Source organism: Hippopotamus amphibius, chromosome 4 (assembly GCF_030028045.1).
Source record: "Hippopotamus amphibius kiboko isolate mHipAmp2 chromosome 4, mHipAmp2.hap2, whole genome shotgun sequence".
NCBI lineage: Eukaryota > Metazoa > Chordata > Mammalia > Artiodactyla > Hippopotamidae > Hippopotamus > Hippopotamus amphibius.
The window spans coordinates 84085026-84105863 of NC_080189.1; the positions used below are offsets into that span (position 1 = coordinate 84085026).

Consider the following 20838-nt stretch of genomic DNA (forward strand, 5'->3'; position numbering starts at 1 on the left):
TTACTTTCTTAACACAATGATATTACCAAACCCTTACCTATTGTGCATTTGGCTAAATAACTTTGAGCAACTAAACAGATTTCTGTTGCCTCTCAATGGATACGGGGAAATGTTTAACCCCCATTGTATTGCCACAAAGCCAGGCTGATCACCCTGGGAGGCCCCAGAGGTCTGAGCAGCTTTGGATCACCGCAGAGAGGACTTTAACATTTTACTGCACCGGGTCGGGTCCAGCCACAGCAGGGATCAGATGCCAGTGTTTTATTTGCAGAAATGTGCTGGGATGAGTGCTCTGTTTGAGATTTTCCTTTCGCTCCTGGAAAAAAGCAGGAAGCAGTGAGATGACTTCTTCTGTCAGGTAATATCTATGCTTGTTTCTGTACAGAGGGCAGTGAGGTGTGACTGCTTCCTGGGATGGACTGATCTTTGTTCCCCCTCTCAGGTATCATTTTAATGATCTGTTTAAAACCAAAGCCAAAATTAGAATTGTATTCCAACCGTAAAGGCTGGTCTTGGGCTTTTTGGTCTCTGTTCATTGATTTGGTTTCATTTAGTGTGTTGATTTGCTGCATGGAGTTTGTATCAAAAATCAGTGTGTTTCACATAAAGCTTGTTCAACACTTAAAAGAGAGACTTGGGTGGGGGCATTTAGTTCAGGTATTTTTTGCTAGTCAACTATGAGCACAGTTCAGCGAAAAGTAAGTGCTCACAGGTTTCTGTTTGCTGTTGGGGTACAGCAACAGGATATGTTAATGTCACTTTAATGTGTTTTGTCATCCTGTGTATAGATATTCGTTCTTAGTGGTCTCATGGGCCATTCTTATATTACCTGAAAACAATTCCCAGCCAGGCCTTGTTCTTCCTTAAATGCTCCATTCCTGTTGTTCTTTATACTGTAATGCAGTACTTTCCACACACAAACTGTGGTATAAGCCTTAGCCGTTTGCCTTTTTGATTAAAAAGGGGATTCTATTGTCGTTCTTTCTGCACTAGCTTGAGAATTTCCCCAAGTTTTCTGTATTCTCCTGTATTCCAGAGAGATCAAGAGAATAAAAACAACTGGATTAGGAACACATTTTTTAAAATGCCATGATTGGATATGTTAGCTTTCGCTGATGATGTGTCTTAAAAGACCACCTGTGAGATGATATTCACTGTCTCTCAGGGTTTTGAACTGCATAAGATGAAACATGGTGTGATTATACTAATGCAACAAAGTTTGCATCCTTGAAAACATCCCCCAAAATACTCAATATCTGACTTGTATTACAGCTGGACATAGAATAAGTGTATGGAAAGACATTCTGCTGTTTTCCTGGGGCAGTTTTCTCTTTTTTGTTGATACTTTCCTTTGGCAATAGTAAAATAACATAAAAATTGCCGTAAAAATCACATTCATCTATAGTACTTTTCAGTTTGCATTGTCTAGTTTGATCCTCTCAAGCATCCTCTCTAGAAAGGGCAGGCCTTATTATCCCCGTTTTAAGGATGAGAAAAGTAAGATTCAGCGGCAGGCTCCAAGCTCTCCAATGCAGAACGTGCAGGGCTGGATTCTGACCCGAGCATTCGGACTAGTGCTCTTTCCAAAACACTGTGTTACCTCCATGTGCTCAGTGTTTGCTTTAATGATCAGACTCTTTGAACTAAGCCCTTTAATAGGAAGGCTCTGGCAACAGCTGGTGTTAGGTCGATTAAAAATAAAATCAAAGCCCTTGGTTGGAAAATGGAATAATCCAGAGAGTGAGAGAAAAGTGAAAAAAAATACCAAATTCACTTAGTGATGTTAAAAGAATTGAGGGATAAGGGATACCCTCATAACATGATTCATGAGGTTCATGGTTCCTTTTCTCTCTGCAAAACAGGTCTTGTCCCTTTAGTGCTTTTCTCCCTTGTCCCTGGATTCTTTTGAGAAATTTGCATTGCTTTGTTAATTTCAAATAAGACTCCAGGGCACCTTTCTCAAAATTGATATTTACATTTCATTTCCAGAAAAGACACTATCAAATCGATAAATCTTCCCTTTATATAACACATGACCCAAGACTCATACTTGCCTGAAGTAAATTGAAAATAGTATTTAATTCTGCTGTTAACAAGTTGCATTCACTTGCCATGTCAGCCTTCTTTTCATTCTGAACTTTCCTACTCTTTAAATAACTATGCTCTTAGAGTTTAATTCTACTACTTTGTCAACCCACTTCTCTTTGACTTTCTTGACTGTATTCTGCTTTTCATAGTTCCTTTCATTTTTCTCAGGAAATCTCATTATGGGTACTCTATTGCATAATACCCTTGCCCTGAAATTCAAATGAAAACCGAAATGCTTTCAAGCCCTGGCCCCAATTGAAATACTCGCTACCATGTCATTAGTGTAAATAAAATTGTGAGAATGCACTCTTATCTGCCTCCTTCTTCAGTGTTCAGAGTGCCCTGATTACTGGGAAGTCTTGTCTTTGGTACCAACATACCTCTCAAGCCAGATTTGTTAATCCTGTTATGTTTGAGATCTTTGAGCACTTAAAAAGTAGAAGAGTTATTCAGTGTATCTTTGTATATTAATTTTGCATGTCTCGTCAGACACATTAGGTATGTTATGTGTAGGCTTTTACACATGTATGTGGTTAACTAATGTTAAATGAATATTTATTAGTTTTCTTACTACTGGACATTACAAAAATAATTTTATTTATTTATTGAAGTATAGTTGATTTACAATGTTGTGTTAATTTCTGCTGTGTAGCAAAGTGATTCAGTTATACATATATATAAACACATTCTTTTTTCATATTCTTTTCCATTATGGTTTACCATAGGATATTGAATATAGTTCCCTGTGCTATACAGTAGGACCTTGATGTTTATCCATTTTCTATATAATAGTTTGCATCTGCTAACCCCAAACTCCCAATCCATCCCTCCATCACCCCTCCCCCGTGGCAACCACAAGTCTGTTCTCTGTGAGTCTGTTCATTTGTGCCATATTTTAGATTCCACTTATAAGTGATATCACATGGTATTTGTCTTTCTCTTTTTGACTGACTTCAGTTAGTATGGTCATCTCTAAATCCATATATGTTGCTGCAAATGGCATTATTTTCTTCTTTTTTATGGCTAAGTACTATTCCATTGTATACATGTACCACATCTTTATCCATTCATCTGTCAATGGACACTTAGGTTGTTTCATGTCTGGGCTATTGTGAATAGTGCTGCTATGAACATAGGGGTGCATGTATCTTTTTGAATTAGAGTTTTGTCCAGATATATGCCCAGGAGTGGGATTGCTAGATCATACAGTAGCTCTGCTTTTAGTTTTTTGAGGAACCTCCATACTGTTTTCCATAGTGGCTGCACCAACTTACATTCCCACCCATAGTGTAGGAGGGTTCCCTTTTCTCCGTACCCTCTCCGGCATTTGTTATTTGTAGACCTAAAAAGAATTTTAAATGGCGCTTAATTCCCATCACCCAGACATCTCTGAATGATAATAAACATTCCAATGATCTAAAGATATGAATAGTACATACAGCTGTGAAATTATATGTAAATTTCTCCCCCTCAACCCTCTCCCAAGGTAAATGCTAATTTCAGCCTCTTGTGTATCCTTCCAGAAAACCTTTGTATTCATGTGCTAGCCAAAACTGATCTTTTATTAATAACATTTCCAGTTAACACTGTGTTAATTTTATGCACTCTGTGGAACTCGCCCATTCTTTCAATAGATATTTGTGGATGTTCTCTATGTGTTGGTCATCATTCCAGGCACTGGGAATACAGCATGAACAAAGCAGACAAAATCTCTGCCCTTGTAAGGCCATGTTTAGTGTATGAGATAATAAACAGAATAAATCAATCAAATATGTAATATGTTAGATGGTGATTAGTGCTAAGGAGAAAAAGCAGAGAAAGGAGATAGGGAGTTGAATGTAGGTTGCCATTTGGGACATGGCAGCCATAGAAGGTCTCATCAAGAAGAAGACATTGAATCAAACCCTGAAGGAGATAAAGGAGCAGGCAATGCAGATCCTTGAAGGAACTAGAACACAGCAAAAGACCCCAAACTCAGGGAAAGTTTTTTTTTCTAAATGTCAAGATGTATTTTTTTTTCTGATATGTCCCCCAAAATTAAGAAAAGAGATAACTTATTTAAAGTAATAATCTATTAATAAAGGTCATATATCACTTAATTTATAGAATGAAATTCTCTGGGTAAACAACAAGGTCCTACTGCATAGCACAAGGAATTATATTCAGTATCCAATGATAAACCATAATGGAAAAGGATATGAAAAAGAATATATAGAAACATGTATATGTGTAACAGAATCACATTGTTGTACAGTAGAAATTAACACAACATTGCAAATCAACTACACTTCAATAAATAAACTAACAAAAAAAGAAATTCTCATGCTCAATTCTTCTGCAGTAAATGAGACCCAGATAAAAAGAATTCTGTCACCTACCTAGAAAAGACCCCCTGGTAATCTAAGAACTCTCGTTACATGTTCCTCCTTCACCATAGGTCCTGAAGTTGCCAAGAACGTTCCCTCCAGTTTGGTTGAAAAGACTGATGGGGTTTCCTCCTTTTCCCTCAGAGGCTATTTCAGAATCTTCTCTTTGGGCTGTTGGCATGGCCACCACCCTCCTAGTGTTCATGGAATTTTGCTTAAGTGCAGCCACCTCTTTTCTATTTGGAGAAGGGAGTGTCTGTCCTTGTTTCTCAGCACTCATGGCGTGGCTCAGACTTGCCTGGTACATGGTATCTGATTATAGTGGCCCCAAGATTTTTCAAAAGAAGTATTGAATTTTACACACACAGGAGTTAAAAGGCAGTGAGCATTTCTTTGTTTTATACAGACTTAAGAGAATATGAAACCAGGATAATAATTTACTTCAAAAAATGTTTTTGTGCACTACTGGTGGGACTTAACTCAAAATGCAAGCAGATTTGTAGAGGTACTGGCCTCATCCCAGACTTCTGTACCCACTCCGATCTCTCCTCATTCCCCATCCTGTTCAGAGGGAGGCTTTCACTCCACAGTCTATAGTGTAACGCGGTGCTTGTTGAAGAGTGGCAGGTATCTTTACTGAGAACTTCAGTAGAACCCTATCAAGTCATTTGTGCTTTTAGAAAGTAGTGTTAAAATTAATACAACAGGCCCCAAATGGAGTCACGTATGCTAAATAAGCCTCACGTCACCAAACTGAGACTTAACTATATGGTTTCAGCTCTCCCAGAAATGAAATCTGTTTTGTTTTGTTTTGTTTTTTTTGTGTCACCTGTTATTTATTTTAATTTATTTTATTGAAGTATAGTTGATTTACAATGTTATGTTTATTTCTGATGTACAGCAAAGTAATTCAGTTATACACACACACACACACACACACACACACACACACGCATTCTTTTTCATATTCTTTTCCATTATGGTTTATCACAGGATATTGAATACAGTTCCCTATGCTATACAGTAGGACCTTGTGTTTATCCATTCTATACATAATAGTTTGCATCTGCTAATCCCAAACTCCCAATCCATCCCTCCCCCACTTCCCCTCCACCTTGGCAACCACAAGTCTGTTCTCTATGTGAGTCTGTTTCATAGGTAGGTTAATTTGTGTCATATTTTAGATTCCACATATAAGTGATATCATATGGTATTTGTCTTTGTCTGTCTGACTTATTTCACTTAGTATGATAATCTCTAGGTGCATCCATGTTGCTGCAAATGCATTTTTCATTCTTTTTTACGGCTGAGTAGTATTCCATTGTATATAGGCACCATATCTTCTTTTTTCATTTGTCTGTTGATGGATAGTTAGGTTTTTTCCATGTCTTGGCTATTGTAAATAGTGCTGCCTTGAACATTGAGGTGCATGTATCTTTAGAAATTAGAGTTTTGTCTGGATATATACCCAGGAGTGGGATTGCTAGATCGTATGACAACTCTATATTTTAGTTTTTTAAGGAACCTCCATACTGTTCTCCATAGTGGCTGCACCAACTTACATCCCCACCAACAGAGTAGGAGGGTTCCCTCTTCCCAAACCCTCTCCAGCATTTGTTATTTGTAGACTTTTTAATGATGGCCATTCTGACCACTGTGAGGTGGTACCTCACTATAATTTTGATTTGCACAGAAATGGAATCTTAAGCCAGCCAATCAGGAGTTGTCTGATTAGCACTAGTGAGGTTACTTGCCTGACAGACCCTGCTACTCCCTGAAGGAGTGTAACTTTGCAATAACCAACCTACTTTTTGCCTAATGTAACTTCCCTGTTCCCTCTCCCTTCTGCCTATCAAGGTCTTTCATTTTGTACAGCTCCTCGGAGCCTCTTTCTATCCACTAGATTGGAGGATACCTGATTTGAATAGATTTTCCCTCAAATAATAAACTCCTAAAATTTTTTAATATACCTCAGTTTATCTTTTAAGAGTAGTTTACGTGCTGATTTGACTATATCCAAAAGTGGCATGTTTGACCCTATCTAAGATGGTCTGATGGGAGGGAAAGCATTATTATTGACAGGGAGGGTATGGCAGGGAATACTTTAAAGAAAAAATACTTTCGTAGAGAAGTAATTCAGCTAAGAAACCACAGCTCAATGAAGAAGAAGGATGTGATTACAAATTGAAAGCTGTTAGAAGGAAATTACCTCAAGATAATAAAAGACATATATGAGAAACCAAAAGCCAACATCATTCTATATGGTGAAAAACTGAAAGAATTCCCTCTAAGAACAGAAACAAGACAAGGGTGTCCACTCTCACCATTATTATTCAACATAGTTTTGGAAGTTTTAGCCACAGCAATCACAGAAGAAAATGAAATAAAAGGAATCCAAATTCAAAAAGAAGAAGGAAAATTGTCACTCTTTGCAGATGATATTATACATAGAAAACCCTAAAGACTCTACCAGAAAACTGCTAGCACTAATTGATGAATTTAGTAAAGTAGCAGGATACACAATTAATGCACAGAAATCTCTTGCATTCCTATACACTAACACAGAAAAAGAAGAAAGAGAAATTAAGGAAACTCTCCCATTTACCATTGCAACAAAAAGAATAAAATACTTAGGAATAAACCAGCTTAAGAAGGCAAAAGACCTCTATGCAAAAAACTATAAATCACTGATGAAAGAAATCAAAGATGATGCAAACAGGTGGAGAGACATATCATGTTCTTGGATTGGAAGAATCAACATTGTGAAAATGACTGTACTACCCAAAGCAATTTACAGATTCAACGCAATCCCTATCAAATTACCAATGGCATTTTTCACAGAACTAGAACAAGAAATCTTACAATTTGTATGGAAACACAAAGACCCCGAATAGCCAAAGCAATCTTGAGAAGGAAAGACAGAGTTGGTGGAATTAGGCTTCGTGACTTCAAACTATACTACAAGGCCACAGTGATCAAGACAGTATGGTACTGGCACAAAAACAGAAAGGAAGCTCAATGGAACAGAATAGAGGACCCAGAGGTAAACCCAAGCACATATGGGCAGCTTATCTTTGACAAAGGTGGCAAGAATATACAATGGAAAAAAGACAGCCTCTTCAAGAAGTGGTGCTGGGAAAATTGGACAGCCACATGTAAAAGAATGAAATTAGGACACTTGCTAACACCACACACAAAAGTAAACTCCAAATGGATTAAAGACCTACATGTAAGGCCAGACACTATAAAACTCCTAGAGGAAAACATAGGCAGAACACTCTAAGCAAGATCCTTTTTGACCCACCTCCTAGAATCATGGAAATAAAATCAAGAAAATGGGACCTCATGAAACTTAAAAGCTTTTGCACAGCAAAAGAAATCATAAACAAGACTAGAAGGCAACCCTCAGAATGGGAGAAGATACTTGCCAACGAAGCAACGGACAAAGGATTAATCTGCAAAATATACAAGCAGCTCATGCAGCTTAATACCAAGAAAGCAGATAACCCAATCTACAAATGGGCAGAAGACCTGAATAGACATTTCTCCAAAGAAGACATGCAGATGGCCAACAAACACATGAAAAGATGTTCCACATCACTAATCATTAGAGAAATGCAAGTCAAAGCCACAATGAGGTATCACCTCACACGGGTCAGAATGGCCATCATCAAAACATCTAGAAACAACAAATGTTGGAGAGGGTGTGGAGAACAGGGAACTCTCCTGCACTATTGGTGGGAATGTAAGTTGGTACAGCCACTATGGAAAACAGTTTGGAGGTTCCTTAAAAAACTAAAAATAGAACTACCATATGATCCAGTAATCCCACTCCTTGGCATATACCCAGAGAAAACCATAATCCCAAAAGAAACATGTACCATAATGTTTATTGCAGCACTATTTACAATAGCCAGGACATGGAAGCAACCTAAATGCCCACCAACAGATGAATGGATAAAGAAGATGTGGCACATATATACAGTGGAATATTACTCAGCTATAAAAAGGAATGAAATGGAGCTATATATAATGAGGTGGATAGACCTTGAGTCTGTCATACAGAGTGAAGTAAGCCAGAAAGAGAAAAACAAATATTGCATGTTAACTCATATATATGGAATCTAAAAAAAAAAAAAAATGGTAGTGATGAACCCAGTGACAGGGCAAGAATAAGGATGCAGATGCAGAGAATGGACTGGAGGACACGAAGTTGGGGGGGTGGGGGGCGAAGGGGAAGCTGGGATGAAGTGAGAGAGTAGCATAGACATATATATACTGCCAACTGTAAAATAGATAGCTAGTGGGAAGTTGCTGTATAACAAAGGGAAATCAACTCGATGATGGGTGATGCCTTAGAGGGCCAGGACCGGGAGGGTGGGGGGAAGTCGCTGGAGGGAGGGGATATGGGGATATATGTATAAATACAGCTGATTCACTTTGGCCTACCTCAAAAACTGGTACAAGAGTGTAAAGCAAATATATTCCAATAAAGAGCTTAAAAACAAAGAAACAAAAGACACAAATTGAAAGCTGTGAGGCTCTACCCATGTGCCGCCTCCACTGGATTAATCCACTAATATCTGCTCTGAGCTGTTGCAATAGCCTTTTACATGGTCTTCCTGAATCCACTGTGCTCCCCTGCAGCCTGTTCTCAATACAGCCTACTTTAGTCTTTAAAATGGACCTCAGATCATGTCATTCCTCTGCTCAGAACCTCTCAAGGGCTTTCTGTTTTACTCAGAGTGAAAGCCAGAGGCCTTGCAGTGATATAACAGCCCAAGCTCATCTGATACCCCATTCCATCTCTGCCTTCATCTCCTGCTTTTCTCTCCCTTGCTCACTCCCTTTAGCCACCCTGACCTTCTTGGTATTCTGAAACATGCAAACTCATACCTCAGGGCCTTTGCATTTCCTCAGAACTCTTGCCTTACCTGCAAAACCCTTCCCCAGTAGCTCTCACACTCACCTCCCTCAAATCTTTACTCAGATTACACATTCTCAAGGAGTTTGCCCCGACCATCATATTAAAAATGTCAACCCCTCCCCATCTCTGCCCTCCCATCCTCTCACCATACTTTGTTTTTTCTTTCTAACATATTCTATTTATTGAATTATTTATCTTGCTTTCTACTTGTCTTCACCCACTAGACTGTAAGCTACATGACAGCGGGGATTTCTGCCCTGTTTATTCATTGCTCTTCCCAGCACCTGGGACAGTGCCTGGTACAGACTAGCTTCTCAGTAACTATTTGTCAAATAAACAAATGAATCATGGAAATTTAACTGGGGAGAGGGAACTTACTTTCTCTAAAAGTAAGGAAAGTCTGGTAACCACACAGTTTTTGAAAAACTCTTAAAATGAAAGAAATTTGGTGTCTGCACAGCCCATGTCTACTGCCAGGCATGTTTTCTGGGTGTGCCAGAGAGTTCAGAAAGACAGACCTTGGATGCCTTCAATGTCATGCTTTAATGCAAATGATACTGGGAATAGCAATGAGAATAATGCAGAAAAAGGAGGGTGGGGTGGGATGAGGGGGAGGTGGAAATTGAAAATGGAATGGTTGTTTTGCTTCCAAAGTAATGATTTTCAAAGCAAAAGACTTGAATAGGAAATAAATGAACAAAAACATTCTCTGAAAATGCAAACTTCATTTACATTCTGATCTGTCTGATTTTTCAAGCTCAGTGATCCCAGGTCAGAGGGCACTTGTATTAGCATAGACCTTGTTTTGTTAATTCACCTCTGACCAAACCTCTGAATGCCTTTTTATGATGGTGGTGTTCCGATGACAATAAAACCAAGCTTTCATAACACCAGTAACATTTATATAGCGCTTAGAGAATTCTTAAATGAATTGTCCCCAGAGACCTTAGGAGATAGGTCAGGATTATTTACCCTATTTTGTACACAGCCAGAAAGTGATTTGCATACTGTCACCTGGTAAGCTATTGAATTCATAATTTGATTGCTTTATTTAGAAATAATGGTTCATTTAATACAGGTCATGTTGCATTAAAGATGACCTCTTTTTAAGTGGACAGCTTCATATTTGAACTTAACTTTGGTCAGTGACCTGGAACTAATAGTGTTGCGATTTCTATAAGACCAGGGTTTCAGATTCTCAAGTTGGAAGGCTGATTTAGAGACCTGAGAGGCCTGAAACTCTCAAAGCCATATTGGTACTGACCAGGGTTAGGCCACTGTGCTCAGATACTCCTAGGGAGAAATCTGTATTGGTAGGCTTAGGTGTGATTGGGCGTTCTCCCAAGCCTCAATTGAAATCCTGTTTGATTCCTTTGCTTTTTGTTTTGTTTCCTTTTTATGCTCAGAAAGTTTCCTTCGGGTCAAAAAATCAATACAACGAAAGTTGAAAATTAGTGCTTGCATAGACAACTAAGAAATGGAGACAAAAATCCTCATTAGGAGGCCCCGGGTGCCAGTCACTATTATGGAAACCATCACTGAAGCGACATCAAAGTTGTGTTGGGGACCTATTTAGTTTTGCTTCTGTTGTGGTTCATTCCTTTTTCCTTCCAGAGCAGTATTATGAAAAGACCTCAAATTCAGTTCAGTGAGCATGGCAACTACTCAGGAAGTTGTGGGAAAAAGTAAAAGTGAGGGGTCTACTTGTGAATTCATGTCTGTATCAAGAAGAGACTAAACTAGTGCATCTAAAGAGAATTTTGAAACAAAAAGGACTTGCCAGATTTGAAAACTGATAACAAAAGATGGAAAGAAATGAGAAATGTCTAATTTTTATTCGAATGTTTGAAAGTTTTTCAAACCTCTTCTCATTTCATTTTTATGGTGAGATAGGTTTAGTGCCAACAACTGAAAGATGCACAAATCATGCTTTTAACTCTTTAAAAATTCCTTTATGGGAAATGCATTCATTCTTCTTTACTGTTCCTAAATCTGATTTACTGCATTTTCATCCCTTTCTTTACAATCTGACTTATTATTTGTAAAATCTGCTAAGAATATGAACTATAGTTTTGATACCAATGGGTAATTCAATTGGGTATTTAAAACTGTGCTTTAAAAATTAGAAGAACATTTTGGGAGATTGGGATTGCCATATATACATTACTAATAAGAAAATATATAAAATTGTACACTTTAAATATTATTGTATGTCAATTATATTTCAATAAACGTTCTTAAAAATTAGAAGAATTTTGCACATGCAATTTAAAATGTTTTGTACCCAGTTATTTTAAAATTTGTCGCAACAAAGTGTAAGTTGATAGAACAATATAATTACTAGGTTTTAAATCAAGTCACATTAAACTTTTAAGATCTTTGTAAAGCCAGGTCCCTGAAAATGATAATAGTAGAGGCTTCTGCTAATAAGCCATGGTTCCCAGGACCTATAAAATCAAGGGGGCTTTGGTAGTTTATAATAAAATGTGGCTAAAGCATCCTTGGGAGCATTCTTCTGGCTTCTACATAGCATTCCTAAGGTAATTTAAGCAGAACAATGAATTGACAGATCTGAATTGTATCATGACAATTTGGTGAAAAGGTGAATCGTGCAAATTATATGGGTCAAGTTTATACAACTTTTCTGAACTTTGAGAGATAGTCTGGGATGAACTATGTTGTTCAGGGGTCAGACCAGCTCAACTACACAATCAAGAGTTTGATGTTTCCTTACTCGTATTTTTTGTCCAGAATTTGAAATGCAGAAATGTCTGTCATGTACTTATTGAATGTTTAAATGTGTGCAAATTAAAATAGGGAGCATATGGCAAACCTGATTATATACAAAAGATAGAGTGTTTCCTTTTCCCATATATATCTGTTCTTAGCACCTGGCATGATGCCAGTCTGAATTTTTTTTCCTGTTCAACAGCATATATTAGCATTGCTAACCATATTTTAAAGGAAGAAATGCTGTGCATTTGATTCTTTGTTCAAGTTCTTAAATATTAATCAGATTAGTGCAACATTTAGTTATCTGTCCCGTTTTCACTTTACATGTTAATGAAAGATGCCCGTCATCATATTTTGTGAAGTTTAATACACTTCATTTCTTTGATCAAACTGTTTCACTTTTTGCCCCCAGAGTATCCACTTGAAACAGTATTAATCAAGTGTGGGCAACTTAATTTGCCCGGCTTGCAAATTCAGGTGACTCACTTTTAATCAAATTCAACTTCATTAGTAGATTATACAGTAGAAACTTGAGACTCGGTGTTTGATCAACACTAAAGAATAAAAAAATGGAGTGCTGTTCCTAATTTCTCATCTGATCATGATAATTCTTTGATATGTTAAATACAACCTTTCATCTGAAAGCTTGAGTTTCACCTATTTTTATAGCTATATAGGAATTCACTTGTTTTTGACATCATTTTCAGTTGGCTGTTTTAAAATTGTTAGAACAGCAAAATGAGTATTATTTCTGATGAAATAATTCCTTTCCCACCCCCAGCCTCACTAAAGTGCATCCATGGCTTCCCAGGGTCCTTTAGGGAAGTTGCTGCATAACATAGGGAGATCAACTCGATGATGGGCGATGACTTAGAGGGCTGGGATAGGGAGGATGGGAGGGAGATGCAGGAGGGAGGGGTTACGGGAATATATGTATAAATACAGCTGATTCACTTTGGTGTACCTCAAAAACTGGCACAGTGTAAAGCAATTATATTCCAATAAATAAATAAGTAGTAAGTAAATAAATAAATAAAACCACAAGATCTCCAGGGCTCCGCATGGCCGGGCATCTGCCTGCTTCTCCAGGGGTCACTCCCCTTTCCCTCTGCTCTGCTCAGGCCACACTGTCCCTTCCCAGCCTCGTTCATCACACCTCAGCTCACACAGTGTTTCCTTCAGAAAGACCAGCCTTGTTTTTGATGAAGCCAGTTCCCATCATCACACACTAGGAGCTCCACGCATCTCTGCTTTGATGACTTTTCAAAGTTGATATTTTAGATTCATTTCTGTGACTCTTTGATCAATATCTGTCTGCTGTAGTTGCCTAGAAGCTTCACGAGGACAAGGAAGGGTCTGGTTTGTGGGTATTTTCATTGTGTTTTCACCATTATGTCTCTGGTGCCCAGTGTAGAGCTTGGGCATTTAATAAAGTGATAGACATTTAATAAATATCTGTTGAGTGTATGAGAGGATGAGTAAATAAATACTCTATGAGGGCTGGATTTTGTTGTGTTCACTACTATGTATTCAGTACCTAGAACAGTGTCTGGGCTATAGTAGTTGCTTATTAAGTATTTGTTGAATGAATTAATGTTTTCCTGACTTTTCAAGGACACAAAATGTATTGATGAGAGAGTGTAAGGTGTAGTTTGAATTTTTTTTTTTCTGACAACTATCCTATTGTAGTCATTAACTTATGGAGTTGAAAGTCTATAGCCGTGTTTTGTTTTTTTTTTATTGTGGTAAAATGTATAGAACATAAAATTTACCATTTTTAAGTGTATAGTTCAGGGGTAATAAGTCCATTCACATTGTTGTGTGATCACCACCATCCTCCTTCTCCAAAACTTTTTCATCATCCCAGACTGAAACTACCCATTAAACAATAGCTCCTCATACAGCCTGTGGTTTTATAAAAAAAATTTTTTGTTTGCCTTAGAATTTCTTCCCTTCACTTTCACATAGAAGTTTGATATGTAAAATATGTAAAAGTGAACTGCTTTTGCTTCTTGAATAGGGTTGAGTGTCTCTATTTCATTCTGTATCTTGGTTGGTGGTAACATTCTCTGGAGATTATGTTCTAGGACAAGGATGCCCAGGAGAGATTGGGGTACCAGGGGCTACACTGGGGGACATCTTCTCACCCATGGGATGAGATCTCATCTCACCCAATTTAACCTGGAATCATCTTGATTTCCTCCTTCTCCTCATCACCACCTACTCTACATACATGCGCGCCCACGCACACATGTACACACGGATATACATTCACAGTCATTCTCCTAAGACTATGAGCTGCTTAAGGATTGGAATCATGTCTTACTTGTCTGTATTCCCAGAGCTCTGTGATGTTTGTTGACAGAGTTCATTTTCCACCTCGTGGTTGAAAAATTTTTCCAATTCTACTACTTTTAGGAAGGAAATGTGACAGTCTCACAGAGTGGTGTGTTTCACTGTTTAACCAACTTCACTGTGATGCTCATGGTGTGGCCCAGGACCGCAGACATCAGGACCCCCTGGGGGTGCCTGTTAGAAAAGTGGATCTCCAGCCTCACCTACTGAGAGTCAGATTCTCTCAAAAACTCTATTTTTTTTTCCAAAAAATTTAATTTGCTTTTAATGGGTCAAAGAGATGGTGAATTTTAAAAGCTGAGGTTTTAACCCACTACTTACTGTGCTACCATTACCATTTTAAAAAAATGTATTGGAGTATAGTCACTTTAAAATGTTGTGTTAGTTTCCGATGTACAGCAAAGTGAATCAGTTATCCATATACAAAATATATCCACTCTTTTTTAGATTCTTTTCCCATACATGTCATACAGAATATTGAGAAGAGTTCCCTGAACTACACGCTAGGTCCTTGTTGTTTATCTATTTTATATATAGTAAAGTGTGTATGTCAATCCCAATCTTCCAGTTTATCTCTCCCTCCCCTTTCTCCTCTGGTACCATAAAATTGAAAACTCTATTTCTAATCTTCCCTATGATCTAAGTTCAATGTTATTTTTTATAACATCATGTAAATCTGCTGTATTTGTTTGGCTTATATTTAGTGAAGTTGAGAAATAGTTTCTTACTATCTATGATATAAAATTTTTAGGACCTCCATATATTCATTGACAGTTTAACCAGCCTCCTTTACACTTTTTCTTCCCTAAATGAAGTAAACACTGTTACTTTAATTATCTTTAAGAGGACTTATTAATAGCCTTTAATCACTTTTGCTCTACTGCTCTGAATGCACTAATACTGTAAAATTAAAACTGTTCCTTTTAAGGGAGGGAATACGGGGATATGTGTATAAAAACAGATGATTGAACCTGGTGTACCCCCCAAAAAATAAAAAAATAAAAAATAAAAAATAAAAAAACTGTTCCTCTTAGATTATAGACACAGAAAAAAGGACCAATGAGGAACAGATTTAATTTAAATTTCTACTGTGTTCATGACATGCTGACTCTATTAGATAGGGCAGAGCTAGCTGTTGTAACAAACCCCTAAACTGTAGAAACGTCACTGAATTAGAGTTCCTTTCTAACTCATATCACGGTCCAGCGCTGGTAATATAGACCGTTTGCATGGAGGGAAGGATCTCTGCTTGTCACCCTTCAGGGACCTCCACCGACAGAGGCCAGGCCATGTGACTTCCAAAGTCACATTGGGCATTGACATACAGCTAACAGTGGAGAGATAAGAAATATGGGAAAGACACACTTGCTTCCTAAACATCCGGACAAAAAAGTGCTACATATTAGCTTTCTTACATCTCAAGGTCTTGCCCAGATACAAGGGGAGCTGGATATATAGACCCTGGATGGGAGCCTCTTCCCCACAGCCCCTCTATATGACTGAGGGGGCAATGGCTCTTTGGTGAACAGCTGGCATTACTGCCCACTGGATTTCTAGGTTTCCACTTACAGTTATTCCTCCTATGAAACCATGAAATGTGCCATGCCTATGTACCATGAGATGTTCCAGTAATGTATGTGACAGCATGATGGCGAGTGCACTGACAGACAGTAAGACGGCATTTATCCATCATCATCGTAATTTGCCCACTGTTGGTGGTTTGCACCAGTCTACAGGGTAGCAGATGACGATGTCACTTGAAATACTCAAAAGCTTCTGGGGATGGTCTGTCTTCAATCTGTTTAATTTGATTTATCAAGGGACCAGTGGTTTTATTTCTCTGAAAGGTAAGGCAGAACGCACATTGGTTCACCTGCAGGTTTCCCATCAGGTTGGATCCCTGCCTTGCTTCACCCTGACATTTAAGAGGTCAGGGTGGTCCCAAGGCCCAACAAGTTGGTTTGTCTTACGAGAGTAGATTGGACTTTATGCTACACCTGGGATTAGAAGTTGGGACTCTGTGTCCCCAGAAGCCCCACCAGCCAGGTTGTGGTGGAGGTGGGCCCCTCCGGGTGCCATCTCGTTGAGGTACTACTTGAGAACCTGCTTTATTTCAGACCATACTCTCTGCTTTTGGGGAATGTGTTTGTTTCATAGGCTGCTGAAATGGGGAGAACTGGGTTTCAAGATGATTTTGTCTTTTTGTCATGCTGAGCTGAATCAGGCTGCTGGATGACAGGCGTACCCCAGAGAAACCAAAGATAAATGCCAATTTTAATAGGGTTGTTTGTTTATCCTTTTCTCTCCAGTTAATAAGTATGAATGAGCCCCAGATTCAGTCCAAGGATCATGTCAAGGGCAGGAAGTTAAGAAAAAAAGAAGAGCTTGGGAGTTAGTCCATGATTGATACTACTGAAGTTTTGTTAAGACCAAAGATGAAAAATAACTTGGTCAATTACTATCATTTCCTCACTATAAAAGCACAAAATGATTTTGCATGCAACATAAACACATAATAGTGCAGGGGTATAAATATATCATTACATGTAAGGTTTTCAGAATTGGTGTTCAGAAAAGTGTTTAGCAACTATATTTTTTAAGAGTGTAAACAGGAAATAATTGTCACAGTTGAAAGCAGAATTGGCTTGAGGAGTCAAATGCTTGATATTTGGATGTAGTCTGTCCCAGAGCGTAGATTAGCATTACCAAGGCCAGTTTTTAGAAATCGACCTCACAGAAACCAAAGAGTAAGCATTTTTAATGTCCTCTCAGTTGTTCTAGAGAGTGTACACTAAGTGAGATTTTGAGTGTTTTTGCTTGCTGACACTTTCATATACCTAAGAGTGTTTGCAAAATAGATTTTTGGTTGTATTGAATGTGATAGACTCTCATTTCACAACAAACAAACAAACAAACAAACAAATCCTGCCAAAAATTAATGCCAATCACGTTGGATTTATTTTGGAGCTATTAGAAAATCTATTATTTTATTTTTCTATGAGTGGCTAGGGCAATTAGTCACTTTCTTGAATTATTGAAAAATTTTACTATTATACTTAGGCACCGTTGGGTCGCTTCTATTGTAATTGGCTTGTTGTGTGTACCGTGGCCTTTAGGTGTGTTACATTTTTCACCTAGATGTTATTCAACTTTTCTGAAAGCGACTTTTAAATTACATCAGATCTCATCTTGACCTTTTGACTTTGGACTGGGTTTATTTAATAGCATAAGTTGATTGTATTTTGGTTAAAAAAATAGTTATTCTGTTATTGGAAAAATAACCCTTCGCAGTGATGTATTACCCTATGCCACGGACCTAAAGGAGTTTCAGGGGGATGAAAGCCCATTGACAGTTGTCAAAGCCAGAGTAAAGAACGTAGCAAACATTCATTCCCTAGAAATGTTTGGCCTAATTGCTGACACGTAATACAGTGAATACACAGCCTTTTGGTGGTCTCTGCAGAGGCTTGAGGGTTTACATCATCACAGGGGGGTTAGAAACGAGGCAGTGCCCTCTCAGTAATACACATGAGCAAGGACGAAATCATTTTCCCACGCGATGCCTATGGAAAACCATACCTGTGTGAAATTATGTAGGTGTCGTTTTTAGGGCATTTTGCCCTGAATTGAATTATTCTGAAAACAATTCAAACTTATCAAAAGAACCACATTCTCTTGCCTCCTTTTTAAAATCCACGTTCAAAATATCTTCTTCCGTACCATACCCGGTAGTATTTTCATACCTGCCCCTTTTGTGAGACCTTATTAATAAAAAGTATACTTGGCAGAGGGGCATAGAAATGGTAGTGCACTAGTTGTCGCTGAAAGCAGGAAAGTGTAGTCCACAGGAGCTGGGGGGTGAGGAGTACCACCTCAGGGCTGCAGGAACTTCCCACTGACAGCTGCCGAGTTCTCCGCGTTTGGGTCCTTCCGGCAGGTTTTGACCCTGTGGACCATCCTTTTCCCTTCCTGACCCTCTTCTTTCTTGGCTTCTTCAATGCCTTCCTCTCATTCTGACACTCTTTCTGAGAATTTCCTCTTCTGCTCCCCTCCAGTTGGATCTCAGTAGCATCCCCACTCCAAGTTTATCCTGTCCTCTCTCAAAAGCCACAGGGGGATGTAGAAAAAGCACGAGTGTGGGATTCAGACAGAAGCAGCCTTGTGTTCCAGATGTATGACTTGCCAGTTGTGTGTCGAGGGTCATTAACTTCACCTCTCTGTGCTATAGTTTCTGCCTCTGTGTCAAAGCAATATTGATGCGTATGCAATTGGTGCATCACCTGCATGTCTGGGGCATAGTGGAGCCTGTTACATATTAGTTCTCCTATCTCTTCCAGGTAAAATATACAGTAAAATTAATTTTATTGATTTGTGTCTTTGACTCACTCCCCAGTATTCAGTGGTGGCCTCCAGTCATCTGTGACAGAGATTTTCAGCAGTAGCTCGCCAGCAATGTGGTATACATGCTTCAGACACAACGAGGGTGCCAAATCGGTGGGGTGAAGATGCCTTTAAAGGGTTTAGTTCGGCAAACTCATGCACTCTCTTAAGTTTCTGTTGATTTTGCCACACACAGAAATTTGTTTTCGCAGGGGCTTTAAGAAGGCAGGAACAGGCTGCCTTTTGAATAGCATATCTGCCTTACCATGATTATTTGGAGATAAAGGATTGTGGTTTATTTTGGTCAGTGGACCCAAGAATGCTTACCTTCTGCTCTGCCTATGAGATCCCCAGTGGAGATGCTTTTAGTGAGGACAGTGACAAATTCCTGCCCTTCCCTCTACTCAGAATGCCCTTGCTGCCAACCCAAGTGTTACCTTCTATGGAAAGCCTTCCTTGTTGCTCCTTTGTAGAATCGATTGTTCTTTTGTGGTTTCATGGTATACTCTATAGATACTGCATTTTATGGTGGTTGGTGGTAGTTCTGGTTTCCACATCAGTGCATGGACTGAGATCCCTCATGTAGGACACATGCTTATTTAATTCTTATTTTCTTATTTATATTTATGCAGTCTGTTGACAGATACATATGAAATGTTCAATATGTTTGGTTGAATTGCTATTGTAGACATAGCTTCAGATCCTTGTAGACGCTTTCCTTCACTCCCGTAGAGATTTTATAAATGAGAACTAAATGACAAGGAAAGAAAAACCTCATTTACCCTAAAATCGCCTTTACTTCCAAGGGAGAATCACTAACCTCCGCAATATTAACATTTTGTCCTGATAAAATATCATTGCATCCGATCCAATGAAAATTGATTGAGTGGTTTTACATGTAATTAAGATAAAGCTTTTCACAACTGAATACAAAAGACATTTTATAACAAGTGAATAAGCTAAAACATCTGAGATGATCACATATCTTTTTATTTGAGTAATAGATTCATTTTGCGATTTGTAGTTCTCTTCATATTTGAGTGCAGCCGGGAATTCCTGAATCGACACTTGTTTCTCTTCTCTGAAAGGTTTTTCAGAGGTTGATAGTATGACTTCTGTTTCCAAAAGTCCAAAGTCCAAAAAGCCACAAATCCTCTTTTAGAAAACCATGGGTGTCCCTGAATTGGTTGTCTTAAAAAAAGAGAGAGAGAGAGACCTAATGTGCTCAGCTGTGATTGTTTTCCTCCCAGTCCGTGCTGTCCTTTGCTGGCTAATTCTCAGCTGGAATACTTGCAAAGGAAACATTCAGGCTGAGGAGAGGAGACGTGGAGATGGTCAAGCTCTGAGTGTCCATAGCTGGCCCTTTGTCAGAGCCCAGGTGGGTCTTTTCTGCTCTGGGCTGCACCTATCATTTCTTTGTGACCCTCACTGAAAACTCGGGGCCTTTCAAACAGAGATTTCCTACTCTCTTAAATAAAGTATTTCAACAGTAATTCTCCTTCTCCTCCTCCTCCTCATCACACAACAAGGAGGTATTTTAGCCACACTGTACATGTGCATTACCCCAAACCCCTCTATTCCTGTAGACCAAAAAAAGGCACCAGACATGACTCTTTTGATTAGGGTCCATTAAGGGGATGGTCACCAGAGTTTTAGTCACTTCTCTGCTGTCACTTTGGATTGAAACCAGCAGCCATGTGTCTTGGCAAATCTATTCGTGATTTGTCTTCCCTTGCAGAGCTTCCCCTTTAATTGTGTTTCCCGTCAAGGAGTCAGTTGGAATTAACTTATTGACAATCTGCTGTGATTGACGATGAAAGTCTTGTTAACGTTCTCCCCACTCTTCAACCCACAGAGCAATGCCAAGAAGACTTTTGGTTTAAAGAAGTCAAAGGAAGAACAATTTCTTCAGAGAAGATCTTCTTCAAAGGTAGGAGTTTATCATCTTAAAAGGTTTAAATTAGTTACTGGTACAAGAAGGGAATTATA

The 20838-nt window shown here is 38.6% G+C and overlaps 1 protein-coding gene across 3 annotated transcripts in view; it reads left to right on the forward strand.

Moving 5' to 3' along the window:
* The window catches only part of NRCAM (neuronal cell adhesion molecule), a 311821-nt gene that overhangs the window by 138052 nt on the left and 152931 nt on the right, over positions 1-20838 (forward strand). For all 3 annotated transcript variants that reach the window (XM_057730323.1, XM_057730324.1, XM_057730325.1), the window contains exon 3: positions 20705-20779. The gene's annotated coding sequence lies outside the window, so the exon portion shown is untranslated. The remainder of the gene's footprint in view (positions 1-20704; positions 20780-20838) is intronic.